The sequence below is a fragment of the Prinia subflava genome, chromosome 3, assembly GCF_021018805.1.
Source record: "Prinia subflava isolate CZ2003 ecotype Zambia chromosome 3, Cam_Psub_1.2, whole genome shotgun sequence".
NCBI lineage: Eukaryota > Metazoa > Chordata > Aves > Passeriformes > Cisticolidae > Prinia > Prinia subflava.
Window position 1 is genome coordinate 23,714,840 of NC_086249.1, and position 21,383 is coordinate 23,736,222.

The 21,383-nt window shown below is 38.4% G+C and overlaps 1 long non-coding RNA gene across 2 annotated transcripts in view; it reads right to left on the minus strand.

Annotated features, from left to right (window-relative positions):
- LOC134548589 (uncharacterized) overlaps positions 1 to 21,383 on the minus strand; it is a 44,994-nt gene that overhangs the window by 611 nt on the left and 23,000 nt on the right. The window contains exons 1-2 of one of the 2 annotated variants that reach the window (XR_010079815.1): positions 5,155 to 5,247; positions 3,499 to 3,693 (exon numbers count right to left, since the gene is read on the minus strand). This is a non-coding gene — a long non-coding RNA (uncharacterized LOC134548589). Of the gene's footprint in view, positions 1 to 3,498; positions 3,694 to 5,154; positions 5,248 to 21,383 lie in introns of those variants that run through there. The other variant, XR_010079814.1, reaches the window with a different exon arrangement.

A 21,383-nucleotide genomic window follows, 5' to 3' on the forward strand; every position in this document is an offset into this window, starting at 1 on the left:
ACACACATAAAAGTCTGAAGAAGGCAGGTACAACGTAGTTGCCATAAGATAGTAGCAGCCTCCTTGTGGGAATGCTTGCCCAAGGAGAAGACCTTAAAGCTGATCCCATTGTTAATTATGTAATATAAGCAGGACTTTGGAAAAGTAAGGTCTAATGGCCTGTGTCATCCCTGGCTGCAATGGACATTCTTCTCTGGGAGTATTATTCCAAGTCTACTCTTCTCCCAGTGATTAGTCTACCAAGATTGAATGCACCTTGCTGTTCCAATGATTATTGGTTCTTCCCTCCTCCCACAACAGAAAATTAAAAATGCATCTCAGACGTTCAGAAACACCAACATTTAATTAAAAGATGTAATCAATTCAATACATACAGTTTTACTGCTTAATGCATTCTAACACATGTAATGGAGAAATTAAACTATACATAAACAAGTACCCAGCACAAGAGAAAAATGGTAGATATGCTAATTTGTTTCTTGTAGATGATAGAACTGTTATGTTATGGGAGGTTTGTTTGCTTTCTACTGAGTATAGATGTGTCACTGTAATACAGATGACACACTTAGCCAGCCAGCTTTACAAATTGGGATAATAGAGTGAGTTGGTTGAACAGGCCCAAGATACACAAACAGCTGGCAGTATTTTATCTGGATGGATATTTGTCAGCTAACTAATTGACCTGAATGTAGATAAAATATAAAGCATGGGAAGTTTGGATATTCAGAATTTTTCGCAACAAAGATATGGAAGTATTTTTAAAACACTGATGATTCCAAATCAAAGTAGTTTAATTGCAACTTCAGGTTTAATATGTTAATAGAAAAATGTTCAACAACTCCTATAGGAAAAAGGTGATCAATACCTTATTTTGGCTATTACTTTACAGTAGTATTGACTTTTGCCAAAAATCATTTACCTGTACTGAGAAAAAAAAAAGAGCAAAATTTGTGTTTACAAGTCAGAATTTAGCTAGTGCAAATGAATAGATATGGATAGATATGAATGATAGAATATGAATATAGATATGAATAGATATGGATGAACAACTATGGATAAACACAACAGATTGCAGCTGAGACAAGTCTTGAGGTATATTCTTGAGGAAAAGTCCTCTGAATCCGACTCATGTCTTCAATCTGCTCATAGAAAGTCAGATTTTTTCCTTAATTCAGGCACATTTCATTGCAGCAGTTTGAATATCCCCTTTCCCTTCCTTCCCCTCCCTGGACTGTCTGCACACCTGCCATCCCAACAGGAGTTAAACCCATGTCTTTGTCAATCACCCTGGAAATAATGTTTCACAGGGCCGATGCTGGGACTGGGTTAGGCAACAAACTACACAATAGGACTGTCTTCTCCAGTGAGCATATCATCCCCTTTTACCTCACCATATAGCTTATCCACAGGGGCTGCTTCTGCTGTAAGGTTACCATAATGTCTGCCAACAACAGAGCAGATAGCTCAGTGCATGAGCTTCTTTCTGTCCTTAACAGATGCTTAGCGGACCCAGAACACTCCCTTTATGGTTAATTTAAACAGAAGCTAGCTGGCACCTACAAACCCTCGTCTCCATAATATTTGGGGTGAAGAACTGGCTCCATTTTAAACAAGGCCCCTGAAGATAAATATCATGCTAACACAGAAACTCCAGCAGAGCACACACATGCAGAACCTGCCATGCACGCCATGCCTCAGAACTCAATGGTTTAGCCAGAAAAAGGAATGAATTTAAATAACAGACATAAGAACTGGGACTCAGATTTCTTCCTTTTCTGAAGACACTTCAATTCTAACCTTGGTTTCTATATTCCTATTCCTTTTGTTGCAAGAAGGACTTCACCCAAAGCCCACAAAAACCAATGTAAATTTTTATGTTGCTGTAAAAGGACTTTGTGTAAGAGTCAAAGCAAAAACCACACCACCAATCAAACCTCTCTGAGTACTACAGAGCAATTAGAATGCAGATAGCACACTGCAATTTCTAATTGTTCATTATCATAGCATTATAGGTGTTATGGCTGTGATTTTTTCTTCTTCTCTGTTGATGTTGCTACATCAGTCAAATGTCCCTATTGCAAATTATACAGACATATTTCAATCTGATTAAAAACTCACATCAGTATAATTAAAAAACATCAGTAGCAGTGTTCTAGAGGGAGAAACATTCCATGTATTTTTAGTAGCTGGAGGTGGGCCTTTCTTTTGCTGTAATTAACTCATATTTCTCATAATAAGGTCCTGCTACCAGGTGATTCTGACCTTGCTGAACTTTAACTGCTAGGGTTGTGCTGCTATATGCCAGCTGACTTCCTGAGTCTCATCCTCCTGGAAGTGAGACAAAGTTCCATGTGAAAAACTGTATGGGATTCTGTGATGAAAATAATTAATTTTAAAATATATGCATGCAGCACTGAATTGAGGCTGTACTTGGAAATATAATTTTGACTTTGAAATAAGTGACTTTGAACTCTTTCAATGCAGCTTGCCACCTGTGGTTCCCTTATCTTGCTCTGCGGTAGCAAAGATCTCAAGGGCACAAAATCTTCTATTTAAACCTTGCCCTGTGTATCTGTTTCTTGACAGGAGGATCTGCAGGTTTCTCTGGTCTCTGCTGAAGGACTAGCAGGACTCACCTCCTCCTCTTGAAACAGTGAGTCTTGGATTAAAGGAGGATTTTGATGGCTGGTAAGAGCTAGCCAACTCCACTTAACAGAGCTGTTAGTGACTGAACCTCCCTTAAAGGTTCATTTTAAAGAGCTGCTTCCTAAATCTTTAAATGTTCAACTGAGTGTTGATAGTCTTATCTCCCACAGTTAATATGAATGACTGACCCTTTTATTCAACCAAGCATTTATCACTGATGGCGTGTTGAATTAGGAAGAAAAGGCTGACTCTGTCTGTGTTGGTATCTCTTCCAAAGGAAGGGGAGTTATTCCCTGTATTTTTTAATTAAGTGACACATTTCCTGCTATTAATTTAGCAAGTCATTATGTCATAAAGGCATTTGCAAATGACATTGTCAGTGAAGTGAATAACATTTTCATTAAAACGTGGCTGTGAGGACACACCCCACAGATGCTTACAGAGCCCTTTGGAGATGTCAAAGAGGAGGAGAAAAAAGTTCTCATTGTCAGTGGTAGCATTAAACAGTCTTATGAAAACAAAGAACTGGGGCTTACTGCAGTGTTTGATAGGTCTGGGAGTTATCTCACTTCCTTACCAACAATCTGCTCCAAAGAGGCTCCTAGAAAGGGAAGCAAGAGGTGTAAAGAATACAGAATATTAAGACATAAAAGATTACATAAAAGACATAAAGAAACACCTCTGTGACTCTGGCTCTAATATTCACCTTCCATTCCTGTCATGTGTCATTCCCTTGATCTGATCTGTATAACTTTTTTATATAAATATATAAATTATTTATATTTTTAAAAAAATAAATATACAAACCTTTATCCCCCTCTTCTTCCCTCACAGTGCAGTCTTGTCACTCACCAGAAGTGGCTCCATTACAATTGCTGTCCAGAGCAGTTACTGGCTGTCTTGACTTCTGTTTGAATGAGCTGGATAAAAGTTGTCATCTGTAGCCCTTCTGATAGACTCTCTTTGCAAGAGTCTGAAACTTCCAGGCTTCACTTTCCTTTTCCCATTCCCCAAATGATTCCTCCAGCAAAACTGCTCATGGTGTATCTGCCAGTCAGAAGAAAGAATATGAAATTGAATAGGATTTTCCTGCCTCTCACTATTGTGCCAAGCCCTTTAAGGAAAGAATAATGAGCCATAGCTGAGACCAGTCATTCATGACCATTGCCAGAAATGTAAAGCAAATGTAACTGCAAAGAAGTGATATGCCTACTCCCGGATGCAAAATTATTTTGAGTTTTCCCCTCCTTATATATGATAGAAAAAAAGAACTAGTGCTCCCACAGGAAAAGAAGGAACCCTTGAGAAGTGGGAAAAGCTCTGTAGAAAATTATGTTCAATGCATCATCTCTATTTCTGTCTCCCATCTGCAGAGACAGGTCAAAAGCAAGCAAAGAACATAAATCCTATGCTATCAAAGAACCTGTTAGGAAATGTCAGAAATTCCACTAAGCTGCCAAGCTTGAGTGCAAAATCATGATGCTTCTCTCTCTTTCTCTCTCTCTCTCCTCAGAGATATTATTTTCTCTTAAGCCCCAGCTTTAGAATTAAAAAGGTATTAAAAACTCTTTAGCAATGAAGAGCAACAATCTACATAACAGAACAGAAAGGTTTGAAAAGGCAAAGCATCTGCAGCCTGAAAGTTCAAAACCACTGGAGAAATTGAATCAGCTTATCAATACCAGGGTGTTTGATTTTTTTTTCATTTAATTATATATTTTTAATCAAAACCAGGACAGTGGTCAGGAATTTACAGTGTTTCTTTACTTTTCAGAGCAATAGCCTGATGTCCTCCAGCAACCTGAGTAAACTACTCTGGATCACTTTTGCCATGATCTCCCAGTGCCCATTTCTCTGAAATTCAAATCTAACTCAGCTTTTAAATCTGTCCTCCATCTACTCCTAGGATACCTCGCCCATCTACCTTCATGAATACAAATCTGAGCAAGCAAACAGGCAGAGCAGAGTTCTTCCCCATCCAAAAATTTCTTCACTTGATTAAAAGTTCTACCAAAGACAAAATGCCTATTCCTTTAAATGCAGTGAGGAGGTTTATGTCTGGTTAACAAGCTACATGAACCCACATTTCTGTTGCTTGTGAGAGAAAATAAGAGTCTGTGTCATCATCCCAACTTGTCTTTTATCTTAACCTATTTCTAAGACTACTTTTGCTCACCAGCATGTACGTGTAGATGACTTCACTATATCACAACACCCTTGAGGCTGTTTATTTACCAAGAACATAAATAAAAAACTCCTATAAAATGAAAGACTTATATCTCCCCTTGACAACATGAAAATCAGTGTATAGTGAGCGAATAGCTTGTACAAGAATTCTTTAGAAATTATTCAAGTCCTGCATACTGCCAGTCCAGCTTCCCTCAGAAATTCACGGTGAAATCAGATTGGAAATGATGAAAAGAATTTCCAGCATTTTCTGCTAGTGAGTGAAAAGTCAAATTATCCCTTGTTCCTCCTACCAAAATAGTCCTTTATGGGGGAACTCACAAGTGCCTAGATGATTCAGGTTCTTTGTGGAACTCTTCGATCCTCCTGCAAAGCGTGGCACCACGAGGCACAGACACCAGCAGCACATATTCTGTGTAGATAGCCAAATCTAGTGAGAAAGTGTGTCACTGTTCATGGGGAAACATCAGCAACAAACCTTTGGCTGACTTTTCCACTCAGTGGAAAAGTATTCACCATAAAACAAAGTGGTAAAGAATGCAGAGGAGTATTTAAGATTTCATCCTCACTGCTTCTCAGTGTGGTGTCCTAACCCTGATGATCATTTTTTGTCCCAGTCTGGTATCCATTCTTTCCCCTCCCCACAGATGTACTCATCCTGCAGAACTTAAAGACTGATTTTCTCAAAACCATTTGAATACCTGTATCACCAGGGTCAGTGTTATATTTCTAACTGTATTTTTCACCTTATTAGGAACCCAGCTGAAGGCTGTGCAAAACCTTATACATTTATATGCAGATGACACTTCTATTTTCACTGAATGATGAGGTGTCCTCTCTTCCTAATTCCCTTTCCTCTGAAATGGCAAATGTAATCATCTGACTTAATGAGCACCTTTTCTTTCTTAAGGGTGGATTTAAAAAGTGTGGTATGGGCTTTGTGTTCCTTTCCCTGCTCAAAATATCTTTCTTGCACAATATGAAGCACTAGATTTTCATGACAAAAAGATGTGTAGGTTTTAGATGAAATTATTGATGTTTGTTACAGGTATTCACAGGACCACCTAGATGTTGTGTCCATCTTGTAGATACCTTGATGCTATTGAAGAGACTTGGCTCTAGCCGATCAAGTTGCAGGCTAAATAAGCCGTCTGACCTGACCAAGGAGTAAAGCTAGAAGCAGAAATTGCGAGGTGTTATCAGTGGTTTTGGGGTTATGAAGCACAACAATCCTTGTAACACTTTACATTTCACTCAATTCTATAACACCCTGTGTTGTCACTCAGCAGTAACAATCTTTCTGAATATGACTATTAAAATATATTTTCACTCTTCAAATTTTCTTCATTTCTAAAATCAATTAATTTAAAAATGTGAAAGCCTACATATAATATAACTGCTTTTAGAGCTTTCTGATTTATTCCTGGGAATATAATGCCTCTTGTCTACATATAGACTTCTTTTTCTGGAGAAAAATCAATTTTGTGGTAAGGAAAAAAAGTGTCCCTCCTGTAAATTATTTTGGTAATCATTTAAAGGTCTTGTCCCTTTTGGTCTGAATATGATCACATTAGATCATACAGGCCATGAGGTACTGTGAATAAGCTTAGTTCCCTTGAGGCACCAAATGTAACAACTTGGGAGTCAGAGAAGTTTTTGACATAGAGTTTTTTAAGGACTAAATAATTAAATTCAAAGGTCTTCCCTTTCTTCTGAAAAGGCAGTGAAGGGCATGGAGAACAGCTGAAGGTGTAGTGCTCAAAATGAAGTTGATGCTGTGATAATAAACCAAAGAACTAGACCCAAGGCTTGTGCTGAGATTTCAAAAACAAAAAACAAATTGTGAGAATTTCTTCAGAGTTAGGAAATGACCCCTAACCCCAATTACGTTTAACAGCCATTGAATTTTGTCAAGATAATTGCATCCATGGTCTTCAGCACTTACACTGTGCTGAATCATTTCCAATTGTCTTCTGGCATCTCAGCATCTTGGTATTCTTTAGACATTATTTAAAAGTTTTTTAATTGGTTTCACTTTGTCAGATTCACTTAATTCATCAAAACAAGATTTTTAGGTAGGGACACGTTTATTGAAATGCTCTGTTTTTCTGGGGCTTTCTTCTACATTGAAGTCAGCCTCTCTCATGTTTGTTTTTATTTAGACCTGAAAAATTGATCTTACTGATAGCAACAAATTAGACACTCTCACAACTGCAACAAGTTACAGAGAAAAAAGCAGTATATGCATTGTTTAGAAAATAAAGTGCTACATTTAGGCCTAAAGTGTCTACACTGAAAATGTCTCCAGTTAGGTAGGGCAAAACCTTACAGACCAAATTCACCAAGATACTTCAAGAAGAAATGAGGAATTGAAAAAAAAGCTACAAACCTAAGCATTCTGCTAAATCTGTGCTTATGCAGAATTCAGTCTTATTTCTGCATTTAAATAGCCTACTTATTAAATAGACTTTCACAATAAATGAGTTCCATATACTGCATAAGAGTCCCTGCTACAGGCCTGTTATGACCTACAACAATTTATGGTCCTGTCACATTCCTGTTAAGACTTAAAAAATTAATCACTTTGAATTTCAGATATTTCAGATTCTATTCAGACTCAAAATTGTCGTTATGGTACCAGTGGTTTCCTCAAGATTGCAATTTCTCCCATTTTAAAAGTAAATCTCACCAGTGTCAGACAGCTACATGGAAAATGCCTTTGGTTCATACTCTGTGTCAGAATAACTCCTCAGTGATCCTCTCTACTATAATATTTTTAATTTCTTTTTTAAAAAATGAAAAAAGAACAGCTTCGAAAACCTTCATTTAAAAGCTCTTGCTTATGATTACAGATTCTGAAGTGCAACCTTGTGAATTTATGCAGCATGATCCTGTGTATTTTATGCTCCCTGTGATATCCCTGAAAACCAAGGATAACAGTAACTTGAGAACCGCACTTAGTTCTTGCAGGAGGGTTTCTGCTTTCCTGCAGGTAACGGTTACGTAATTCGGGTCCTGTTTCATTCTTGCTTTTTTTCAGTAAACATGAATAAATATTATTTTATTAGAGTTGCTTTTACCCATACATCAAGATCCAGAAAATCAATACAAGTATTTATTTTCAGGAAGAGAAAAACTTTGCATTCTTCCCATTGTTCCCTGAAATGAGTTGGCAGCAGCTAAAAACCTTGCACTGTAAGAAATTTAGAAGGAGGAAATGAGAAGTAAATCACGCAGATCATACCCAAGGATGATGCTTCTGATTATGGACTGATCTTCATTAAGGAGATTCTACTTCATTATTATAATTACCTATTGTCCCATAAGATTTAATCAGTAACACTGGGCAATTGAGCCATGCCAGCAATTTTCTACGTTGTAAAGGACATTTAAGTACATTAAAATTATTACAATCTCCAGAAGAAAAGAATCCTTACTTCCCTCAGTTCTTTAGCCCCACCAAAGAACCAGTCCTCTCAATATAAGTTGTTTAGTTGGCTCATTTCTTGTGAGATAAAAAAGGCAACTGGGCACATGCTCTGCAGCCTGTTTGAAAAGATGCTTAGGAGGGCTCATTCCCTAAAGAGCAGAGTGTTCAGAACTTGTGTAGGGGAAGTTTATTCAGAGTTGTGATACTGATCAATAAGAGTGTAATTAAATCTTTCCATGATTAAAATTCCTCTACCCTTTCAAAGTTCTTTTTTTTAAATCAGCTTTTCTTGATCTATTTTGTCTCACTGCTATATAATGTGTGACTCTGTCCAAGAATAATCTGACTTTATTTATCACTTTGAGTTTTTGTTCATATCATTTGTTCTGCATCAGCCCTAAATACCAATATAATTTCTTGGCTCACAGATATATTGCAATTTTCAGCTCATGGACATCCTTTTCTTGCTGCTTTCTTTTGTTCACAGCTTTGTCATACTCTGTATTCAGGAATTTAAAATTCCATTGTTTTTTCTGGCTTTTTCATGTGCCTGTTGTTCCCTTAAATGTGATGTATGTCTGTATCTGAACTGAAGAGCTGATTAGAAATGATTCAGAGTCCAGTGCAGAAGACTTGACCATTTCCCTCTACACAGAGGAGCAAGCCTCAGCATTACAATTAATCAGATCTAAAATTAACCAAGTAAGATGCATTCCATCCATCCTCTTATAGCAGGTATTTAATATAAGGCAGTCATTTAGAGTCTCCCAATGCACAACAGAGGTGGGCACCACAGAGGTTAAGATGCATCCTATGCTTTAGTTATAAATTCCATGTCCACAAACAGGGACATGTACATAAGAATATCTTACAAAGTATTCTTTGGAACAGAGAACATCCAGAATTTACAACAAAGCATAATTGTCCCTAGGAGAACAGTTATTACTCCTAAAGGGACAGTACTGTTTCAAAAAAACAAGAGTCCTTAAGTGGCCTGTGTCAGCTAACTTGGAAAATCTTTGCTAGGGTTTGCGTAACAATTTGTCTCCTAGCACTAAGACAGTCCCTAACAAAACTTTCCCTTATGATGTTCTCATACAGGGTCTCTTCAGAGTACAGAGTGAACTGGCATCAAGGAATGAGTGCGTTTCAAGCAACACAAATGCACCAGAGCAGGGACTACAGGAAAAGGAAAAATGCTGGTATGAACACACAGTTAAATTTTTTCCTGGCCAGACTTCATTTTGTCTTTGCTTCTGGCAGGTATTTTTTAGGTAATACTAGGAAAGCCTTAGTCATTGAACTTCTATATAAATCCAACACAAGCCTCAGGAGTTTCACTGTGACATCTATAGAAAGCAGAAACTTCACCTTGAATAAAAATCTGCTAAAACTGTTGAACAGTCAAGCACTGTACATTTTCAATTGTTCACACAGAAAATACTGCTATTTTCTAACTTAGCTCTGTCTGTAAAGTTGCTGTGAATCTGTGAAAATCTGTGAAATCTGTGAAAAATCATAGCACCACAATTTCAGTTCAGCAGTTCACAGAGGTTAAGATTCCAGCAATCATCAGAATAAATAGTCTGATCTCCTGCATGTTATAGATATAACCCTCCATGGAGCACAGCAATTTTTGTCTAGTATATCAACTTTTGGCAGTATAACCAGACTTAATCCAAAGATATGTGGAAAGCTTTATTTCCATGAAACACCACTCCTCCCTCCTACTCTGTTCCATAGAGGAAAAGGAAACTTTATTTTCTCCTAGTTTCTCATTAAAGTCCACCTGATTCCATATTCCAACCTAGGTTCTTAATAAGCCAGTTAGTATTTTATTCCTAAATACCATAATCATACCCTTCTATCATTCCGACATACAGAAAGTTAACCTCTCCCACTACAAGCCTTTTTTCTTTAGTACTTGAGTAAGTTTTGAGTTTATTCTCCATCTTCTCCAATTTTAACAGTATTTTTAACTGTGGACACTGAGTTTCACATAAAGTTGTATCCAAGTTATATCCAAGACGAAAATCATATCTCTAGCACTGTTATTCCTACAAATGCTACTTTTCTTCACAGGATCCTTCTAGGATTTCATGTTTAGTTGCTTACACATTATAACCGTTTGAAAGTACCTTATTTTTCTCTTTAATTCATTGACATGAAACACTCAGCTCTTGCAAGAATACTAATCTATGAAGTGTTTCAGAGATCACAGTAGGTAGTATTCAAGGTAGATATCGAGATCTAAACAGTCACTCAGAGTTTTCACTCAGTGAAACAGGCACATCAACAGCCAGTAAATCTGCTTATTTTGTGTGTGTGTGATGGAAGATTGTGTGAATTTTATTCTAGTCTATAGGCCATGAAGAATACTTCAAGTCACCTTACAACTTTAAGAAGTTGGTGTCAAATAAGTGCTCACATTTTGACCCTCTTGCACCTCCCTCTAGTGGATCTATATGCTGTTTACCAAAAATTGATCATTCTTTGGTAAGTAGCCTTGCAAACTATTTTTTACAGGGCAAAGGGACTTTCAGAATTGCACAAAATCTTTGCATGAGATGGGCACAGCATCAAAGAACAGGGACAGATAAAAAATAAAAATCTTTAAAACTCAGCTGGATCAACCTGGAAAATTAATGAATGGCCTCACAGTGTTTGGCTACATGGCTGAGCCTGCTGTAGCAATCAAAAAAATGAAACATTCAGCCTCAGTCATGGAATGATTTGTTTTTCTCTAAATGAAAATAGTAATAGGAAGAAGCAGTTCTATGTGTATGTGCATTTCTGTGCAAGTTACAAATGCTTGTAGAAATATGAGGTCAGCACATCCCAAGTACTTAAAATCACAAATTCCAGGGGGAAATTACTTAATAATTTTAATTAACAGCCTGTTATTCTATCACAGAAACAATGAGTTTTAAGCAACATTTACAGACAGGATCAATAAATCAGGCTGCTTTTATTAAAGTGCCTAAATAAGGAATTTACAAATTGACAGCTGAGCCAAAGAATGACAAATTCAATGATTCAAGTATTGAAGGCATATCAGCCTCCACTGATTCTCTCTAAAATCTGTACATCACTACCACTGGCTCCACATGAGAATGACTGGAGATTTTAATACTGCTGTCTAAAGCTGTAGGTAAAATCTATCCACAGCCTGAATGCGTCATGGTGCTCATGCCACAACAAAACACTGTAACTGAACAGCAAATCTTATTTTAATTGAGATTCATCTCACCTAAATGTAAGGCATCGAAATTCAGAGTAGTTATATTGTCTGACATTTCGGAGCCTGAGGTCAGGTGAAGTTAATTCTGTGATGAAAAGATTTCACAGCTTAGTTCTGAGTATAAACGCAAAGAGATGGTCCATCCCTATTTGTGCTCTTCTACTAAAGAGAGTGGGAACAGGGCCTTGCCCTTGGTTTTCGTTTAGTATGAAGGTTCCAGTTTCTTCCAATACCTATATGCAGCATCTATAACATAGGCATCTATAACGTAGGAATTTTAGCAGTGTTCTATGATGGTGTGTCAGATGAGATGAAGGCAGAATGATTCACTTTTCTCACCCCACAACAATCCATGTCATGCAGAACACTGCTTACATGTTGTAAAGACTCAGCACATCACCATCATGTGGACATATCCTGAATTTCCTCACTGGAAAATAATGCAAAAAAATTAAAAATATTAGAAAGAAGAGGTCATAAACCAGGTCTTGACACAAAGAAAGGAGAACCATTATGGAAATCAGGCTCTGAGCATACAGGAAAAGTGAAGACATTACAAAACAGAGGTGTCTGAAGGTCAGGCAGGAAGCAGGGAGAATGATGTTTATACAACCAACCACACAGCATCAGGATGATGGAAGCAGAGCAGTGAAACTGTGCTTTGTCCAGGCTAATTAGGCCTGCTGAGAAATTCCATCCTACCATCATTATATGGCTTGAGTTCCTAAATGAGCTTGTTCAGAGGGTCCAATGCAGACATATCTCCCCATCCCTGGAGGAGAATCCTTTAATTCCTGTAGCTCATGAAGAAGTTTTTCTTGTTGAGCTCACAGCAAAGCACAAGATTAGATGAGAGTTAGTAATGTGCACTCTGTTCTGCAATTGCAGTTTCTGCAATCAAAAGTATTGTTTAGTTGCTTGTTGTGTGTTCCCCAAGGTAGGCAGCTAAGCACTACACAGCAGTTCACTCACTCCCTTCCCTCTCACCAGTGGGCAGCGGGAAAAGGAAGAATAAAAGCACAAAATCTTCAGGGTTGAAGTAAAAGCACATTTAATAAGTGACGGTCACATGGAAGAAGAGAAAAAGTTAAACAGAACAAGCAATACAAAGGCAATCACTTACTACGTCTCATGGGTAGACCAATGCCCAGCCAGCTCCCAAGCTAAAGAAAAACCCAAAGCACTTAACTCCTAAATCTCTCTTTTCCCTTTTTATTGCTGCACATGAGGTTATATGACATGGACTATCTCCTTGGTTACTTTGGATCATCTGCCTGGTTTGCTCAACCTATTGCAAAACCCCCGTTGTATTCAGTGAGGAGGAGAGGGAAGGACAGAACGAGAAACAGAGAAGTCTTTGACTAAGTGAAAACACAGTTCAGCAATAGGTAGAATATTATTATGTTATCAGTACTGTTTTGGTCAGATTTTAAAACAAAATTTTTGTCAAAATTAAAACACAGCATCATCAAATCTGCTATGAAGAAAGCAAACTCTATCCCAACAACGTCCAGTACTTTGCTGAATAAAATAATTCAAGTGTAGCTTCTTAGTCAGATGATAGATTTAAGTCATTCTAACACACACCAATGCTGTGAGATCAGTAGATTTGCAAACCAAACCTTCTGTGATTCATTCCTTCCAGCACAAGGGGTCTCGTTATTTTTGTATGTATTACAGTGAGGTATCATTCCAGAGCTCTCTGAAAAAAGTGTTTACATACAGAGACAGCCAAGTCACATAGAAGCAAGAAAAAGTTACTTAATCAGCTGAACATAATCATATATAAATACTTCCTACTTTTAATGCAGAAAACAAACAGACTCCATTTCTTTTTTCTCTTTGTTGATAACACAAGGGTATGTTTCTTCCCTCATTCATAGACTGTCCTCATTATACACTCCATTGTATTTCCAGTGTCCTGGTGGCTGTGTTTGGCTGTGCCTCTGAAATGAAATTCCCAGGTTATCCATGTTGTCAGACCCTCAGATTGTCCTCTGAGGAATACTGTAAACATCAGCAGAGAAACATCAAGTGCAAATCTGCCAAAGTATTTAGTCCTTGTTCCAAAGCATCCCAATGTCCAGTCCTGTAGTTCATCTCCTGAGATGTGCTACTTCTAGCAGCATCTTATCTCAAAGGCCACGTTGTCCTGTCATGCCCTTGTACCCCTGACTCCCAACCAACAATTTTCTAAAAGTCCAGTGTCTGGTTCCCCTTTTTATAATAGAATGCTACCATAATTAGGCAATTGGAATCTGGGGAACTGTAAGTTGCTACCGTCCCTTCAGTCCTTTCCATGTTCACAGGATGTAAGGGAAGACAATTTCCCAGAACCACGGTACACGGCACAGACTTCCTCACAGCTTTGCTGACAAGTGCAGACATCAGAGCACATAGAAAACAGTTTCTACCAAGACTTTCTTAATGGTGGCCACCCAGACACTGGAAAATGCTGAATATTTTCCCTGCTGTCCACACCAAAACCAGCAAACCTCTTGATATTAAAAATCCCCTCACTGTGTGAATTGATAGATGCAATTAACCAAGGTGACCACAACCCACAGCTGAAGAGCAAACACTGAACTTATTCCGTCACCTCACTGGCTGGAGTATTAAAAAAAAAAAAAAAAAAAAAAAAAAAAAAAAAAAAAAAAAAAAAAAAAAAAGAAAAAAAAAGAAAAAAAAAAAAGTGGGGACACACACAATGCTTAGTCCAGTCTTAACAGGAGCACAAAACACATGAGCCCATTCCTGACCATATCGTGTCAAAGGGCCTGGCACATGCACAAAACTCCACAAGGCTGTGATTTGTATAACCTCCAAGGTTCTGCTCTCTGGTCCAGCAGGAGACCCAAGCCTGTCTGCAGATACCTTTTAATTTTTTGACAGCATTCTGTTCTCTTCTACAGAAATTCCACTTCCCAAGACAGACAAGAGATCATCCCAAAGCAAGCACAATATGTGAAATTTCCCATAAGGAATTTTCTCAGCACCCCCCAGTTGCAAGGTCATCTTGAGAGAAAACAACTCCATTTTCCCTCCTCACCAAATCTTCCAGTTTTAACCCCTTCCTTTCAACACCCATGTCTACAGGATCTCTGCTAGAGATGACTTTCATGGTTGATGATCAACCTGATGATCAATCTGTTGACTAGAGAGAACATCAAAAAAGAATACCGATACTTTGCACATCTGTAGGCAGGTCGACCTCTGCTACCAGCAAAAACGATTCATATGTAATCACATCATGGATGAAGAACAGTGTGGTGTCTCAGTGCATGTTTTAATGAGAACTCAGAGCTGCAGACACAAAAGATCAGATCAGACTGTACTGCTAAATATGACAACACTTGTGAATAGTACAGTCCATGGCATAGATTTTGGAAAAGGGCAACGAGCATCATCCAGGACCTTTGTCTGGCAAAAGTCATAGCATAAACCAGAGATCATTCTTGATCCTACAGACAGATTGCCCCCACTTGAAGTCCAAGATAATTTATCCACGTAGACATTGATCATTCTATGCCAGATGGCCTCACAGAAAAAAAAAGTAGCCTCACACACATTTCCTTTACATGAATAAACAAAACCAAAGAACCAAGGTTTGGTGCTGGTAGTCTTCAGAGTTCAGCCATGTCTTCAGTATACAAGAGAGCAACAGAGAAATGACAGATACTGTTGAGATTCACAAGCATTTGACTGGAAAAACTTAGACATGGAATAAAAAAATGTAGCATTTTACCACTGTGATGGAAAATATGGATAATAATGTTCATTTCCCTTTCAAAAATGGGGATTTATGAGACTGACAGTACAGGAAGAACTCTGAAAATTACAATATACATGCTGAACTTATGATTTATTCAGCAGTATTACTCAATTAGCATGACTGGCATTAATGCTATAAAAAGAAGAAAAAAGTGTCTGAATAGCCAGGGCAGAAACTGAACCATTTAGAAATTAAAAATATATTCACAGAAAGCCCTTGCAGAAGACAATTATCTCGTAGAAAAGTCAGCCATTTATTCAAGCAAATCAAGAAGTAGCCCACAAGTCAAGTAACAATTGAATTAAGATACCAATCACTGTATCTATTAAGCTTTTTAAGATTATATGACAAAGTTTAAAAGAACATTCCAATACAATGTGAAATATTATTCTTATTGCTATATCTAATTACAAAGAGGTGTAAATCACTTGGTTTAACCTTTAAAAAAAACCCTGCCTCAAATATGTAATATTAAAAATAGCGATCAGATATGTGGCTCCCATACGAATGGATTATAGCCCAGCAAGTTTTACAGTCACTGTGAAAACTTATATTGAAAATTTTCCTCTTTCTTTTCTTTAGCAGGGCCGTTGAGATAGGGCTGGGATGAGGACAGGTCCAGCTGTCAGCCTGTGGTTCTGGACCATGCATGACAGAGCAGTGGTAGGGCTCCAAACCAGCATCCTGCAGCATGACTAGGCAGGAAATGATCCTGTGCTGGGCTGAAACAGCAGCCTTGGACATGGACAGGGTGTCCAGGGAAGGTAGACTGCAATGGTTAGGACTTGCAGTGCTCTTGGGGCCTAGAAGATTTCACCTCATCAAAGCATTTAAGCAAATATTTTAAGACCAAGGTAAGCAGTTAAGAATGTGACTGATTTTACCTTACAAACTGTTGATGTCAATGCAAATTACTGTCACAGATTGAAGTGCTCCTTTGGAATGAGAGCTGTGTTTATTCTCTCTGAAGCAAGAACTAGTCAGCTATTTAATACACTCGGCTGGATCAGGATGGCATAAAAGAACTTTATTCATTACATGATTCTCTGTCCAACAGCATACTGCAATTGAATAGTAATGATATCATTAAATTTTAGGACTTCAGCATTTTGTAAATTAATTTGGCCTCTCTGTCTTGAGAGGCAAAGGGCAGAGAGGGAGTCCTTAAATACTGATGAATTTTTTTAATAGATGATGAGAGCCTTCATTTGTGGAAAAACACTTAGCTGGTTTATACTGTATTCCAGACAGCGCTATATCACTTTCACTTCTGGAGTCTGATGCTGTTCTGAAATGGGATGAGACAGTAAAATCTGTGAGATGAAGTTCATTGTCTTCTGTTTCCCTCCGACTGAATAAATTACCAAACTAATAACATTACTTTTTTTAGATTGCATTAAAGACCAGTGCCAGTCCCAAAGTTTGCTTCTGAAATAATTCCAGTCCAAGCTGGCAAATCTGCACATAATTAAGTCCTTGTTAACCTACAGAAATGTGCCCATTCACCTCTTCATCTAGCAAATACTAAATGCTGACACTGATAAGTCACTATCATCTCACCCAGACATTTTGTGAGATACTTAGGTAGAAATGTAGGATCAAGCAAGTGAATTTAATGGGTATTTTCAGGAATTGCACTAGTACATTCTTCACATCCTGGCTTTATAGACTAGACATTTTGGCAGATGAAAGGCAATGACTTAGGATTCGTACCAGATTGGCCATTCAGAAATCCCAGATGTGTCCATTAGATACATGTAGACCATCACTGTAGCTCACATGAAACTCTGTGTTAGTTTTGAATATGCAAAAAGGAATAAAGTTAATTTACAACCTACTCCATCTAAGAAGCCTATCCAGTGTCAAATCTAGTGCTTGTGCACACCTCATATAGCTAGATGATGTACAGTAGAAGAATAAATTCCTCATTGTGAGGATGTTGAGTGGATGTCTTTTCCCTGGAAGTGTTCAATGCCAGGTTGGATGCGGCTCTGAGCAACCTGGTGTAATTGAAGAGATCCCTGCAAATGGCAGAGGGGTTGGAACTAGATGGTCTCAATGTCCTTTCCAACCCAAGCCACTCTATGAATCTATGATGATTCTGTGATATATATTCAGAGGATAAAAAGTATCCGGGACAGAACTTTCATGCTTTTATCTTCCTGGGTAGATAGATAAATATCAACCTATGTCGCTGTTGTAATTCTTCACAGGAAAGGGATGTGACATCACGCTTTTCAGTGCCACAACCCAGTTCTTTACCATGCAAGTTAATAGTGGTTCTCTGTTAACTGGTAACACTCAGAGACTATGTCTGTATTGGTGAACAAAACATTGCAGAATTGTTGCCTGACATTGGAGCCAGCTGGCACAGCTTTTATCCTTTTAAACTCTCCCAGTGACCAGTGCTTGTTGGGAATCATGACTCATAGCTTTCCAACTTGGCTTGAGAGGTATTTGACCAAACACAGCCCAAACCATGCCAGGGATAATGCCCACAATACAATAGAAGAGGTGGCTGAGTCCCAGACCATGGGAGCATATGCTGGCATTATTTAATTTACCAGCACAGATGTGACTACAAACTGTTATTATGGTAGTGAAGCTGATAAAGCACAAAAAATACCCCATGTTTGTAAGTTGCATAAGTGCATATTTATGTGGACTCACACATTTGAAAATTTGGTTTTATCTACTTATGTACCACTATAGAACAAAAAACCAAGAAATTAAGTTTATTTATCCCATTTTGCCTCACAGAGAGTCTGCCCCAGGCAAAAGTTCCCCAAAGGCCCTTTTCATTTGGAAGCTGGATAACTAAACAAAGAGAGGGCAGTCCATCAACTGAAAAGGACTACAAATACAACTTTTTACCCAAATCTGATTTTCATAGTTATTTCTTCCTTTCCTGGAGCAATGGATGAAAAAAATAATTTCCAGACTAAAGAGCAATGGAAATAATACCACTATGGAAGCAGGGTATATAACCTGTCAGGGCCTCCCTGAGGCAAGAAGGAATGAAATGCAAACTCTATCGATGAGGACCCAACAAATGTTCTTTATCTCCAAAGGCTGTAACAGAAGCCTTGAATAATTGGCTTAGACAGACATGCCTATTTTATCAGAGGAATCTCCCCCAGCTTTTGCCTTTTTTTTTTACCTCTCCTATCTTTGTTATGCCTGTTTCCAACCACTTCCCTTTACAAGCCATTGATGTCCCCAGGCTGCTGAAACTCACTCACAATTCAAGTGATTCATAAGGCTGGGCTGGCAATAGCAGCTCTGTGCACTCCCTCCTGCTCTCTTATGCCTCAGAGGACAAAATGAGACATCCAGGTCAGTCAGGGATCTCTGACTTCTGCCTCTCCTCTGCAAAATCTGCCCTTTCAGAGTATTCCAGTGACAGTCACACTCTTCTTACGCAAAACAAGAAAAATGTCCTCGGAATCACAACAGACAAGGCAAAACATCAGCAATGGAAGCAGGTGAAAACATTACTGGTGTTCTCAGGGTTAAATCCCAGGGCTAGTCCTGTTCAACACTATCATCATCACATTTTCTTGTCGTACCAAACTGGGAAGTGCTGTTGACTTTTTCAATAAATGAGAAATTGAAGAAGGATCTACATAGATTACAGAAGCGGGCAATGCTTAATGGGGTTAAATTTTAAAAGTTCCACTGTTAGATACCGCATTTGGGATGGAGTATCACTGGGCACAAGAATAAATGGGAGAGGACTGGCTGGAGAACAGCCCTGCAGATAGGGATCCAGGGGTCCTGGCCAGCAGGCGTTGAACACTATTCAGTGGTGTGTTCTGATAGCAGATAGGGAAAAACACATAAAACAAAAGACTCCAATTAAATTCCTAAAATGAGGGGAAAAAGGAAAAATAAAAAAAGACACAGGAGAAGACTTTGAAGAAATGAAATGGAAAGTAAAAGAAAGAAAAAAATGCTAATGTGAGTGAAAATAACAAAAGTGAAAAGGATAAAAAAAAGAGAAGGAAAAGGCACAGAAGATTTCCCAATTAATCTGAATGGAAATCACAAGATTTACGGTCAGGAAAGGGAATGAAATCTTGAAATCAGAGAACCAAAGGCTCTGGAAAGGAGATGTGAGCAAAAACTGTGCCAAGGGAAAAATGGAGAAAAATTTGAAAATAAAGTGCTTAGGAGCAACATAGCTGAGATGAAATGTGACGCAGTGAAAAGGTGCAAAACTTACAAAGATGACTTCAATATAACTCTTGAAATCAGGGGAAAAAAGTAAAAAAAGAGAGAGGACAAGACTTGGAAGAAATTACATGTAATAAAAAAAAGGAAGCAAAAATTGCAAAAGTAAGTGAAAACCATACAAGTGAATGGGATGACAAAATCTGCTGGGAAATGCACCCAAGCTTGTCCAATTAATCCTCACTGAAATCACAGCTTGTCCAATTAATCCTCACTGAAATCACAAGAAATCTTGAAATCAGAGAACCAAGTGGAACAAAGGCTCTGCAAAGGAGATATCAGCAAAAACAGTGCCATGGGACACAAGATGAAAATTTGGAAATGGAGTGCTTAGGAGCAAAATGCCTGAGATGAAATGAGGGGCAGAGAAAAGGAGCAAAACTTGCCCAAATTACTCCAATTCAGCTCCTCAAATCAGGGAAGAAATGTAAAAAATGAGAGAAGACTTTTAAGGAATGAAATGGAAAAAAAACAAAGGAAAACTTGCTAATGCAAGTGAATACCATAATATTTAATGGGATGACAAAAATGCAGGGAAATGCACAGCATCACCATCCAGGCAGAAGAGATGATTGTCCCACTGTTTTCAGCTTGGTTAGGCCTCATCTGGTACAAGATGTGCAGTTTTGGGCCTTACAATGATTTGAAGATGCTTGAATGTGTCCAGATAAGGGCAACGAAGCTGCTGACAAAGCTGGGAGAAATGTTTTACGTGGAGCAGCTGAGGACTCTGGGTTTTTCTAGTTTGGGGAAAACAAGGCTGAGGTGCAACCTCATTGTCCCCTACAGCTTTCTGAGGTGAGGACATGGGAAGTGAAGTGCTTAGAGATGGGAATGGTTCAATGCTGCAAAGGAAGGTGCAGACTGGAGTTCAGGAAGCATTTCTTTATCCAGAGGGTGATCGAATGCAATAGGCTTCCTATAGAGGTGGTCAATACCCCAAGCCTGCCAGTGTTTGAGGCACTGGGTCCTTTTAGTCGGAGCTATATGGCTCAGTCTTGAATTATATATATGCATTTATATGCATATATACATATATAATTTTTCTATTATAGATGTATTATAGAAGTATTCAGTAAAGATTGGTTGTTAGAAGAAAAAACTCATTTTGTCTCAACAGCTTGACACTATTCATAATGGGAAAAGTCTTGATGGAAGAAGGAAGAATGAGGTGGAAGAGTACCTGTGAATGAAATATGCTCCAAAAAATCTGGAAAGACTCTTAAAATGCATAGAGTTGTCATACCCATGCTGTTATGACTGGGTAAATAATAAAAGAGATGGAGCAAAATGGATGTGCTTAATGTTACAGAGAAAATCTGAGTTGCTGTGTCCTATGCCATACAAGCCTCCTTCTCTGGAAACTTCCTACACTTCTGCTGGAATATATTAGTAATGTTCCTCTCCATTCAGGTTAGACCCAAGATCCTATTTATGCTAACCACTATAAAAATAAAACTTATCATCCCCTACAGCACCTAAGTTCAAGAAAAAAATGAAATCTTCCTTTACCCAGAGCCTTTGAGTAAGGGTGCTGTTTGTAAGATGAACGCCACATCAGCACCAAGACTACCTCTTCCCATTGACACTGCAGGTACAGTTCCCTGTAGAGAAAAGTTCAAACTAATGACCCTCATCTTGAACTCAACCTTCACAGTATGCACTTAACTCTAAGTTAGGCAGGAGAAGTCAGACTGAACAAACTCCTTTTCTCTAGAGTGGCCTTCTCTGTAATCAGACGACTAGGAAAGCACACTTGCTTTGGGTCATGAGGTGGAGAAGGAGCCCTTGTATTCAGGGAAGGGATAAGATGTATCAGCTCAGTCCCCTGTCTCCCGTTCTTCTGTTGAGATGCTAGTGGTACGTCCCCACAC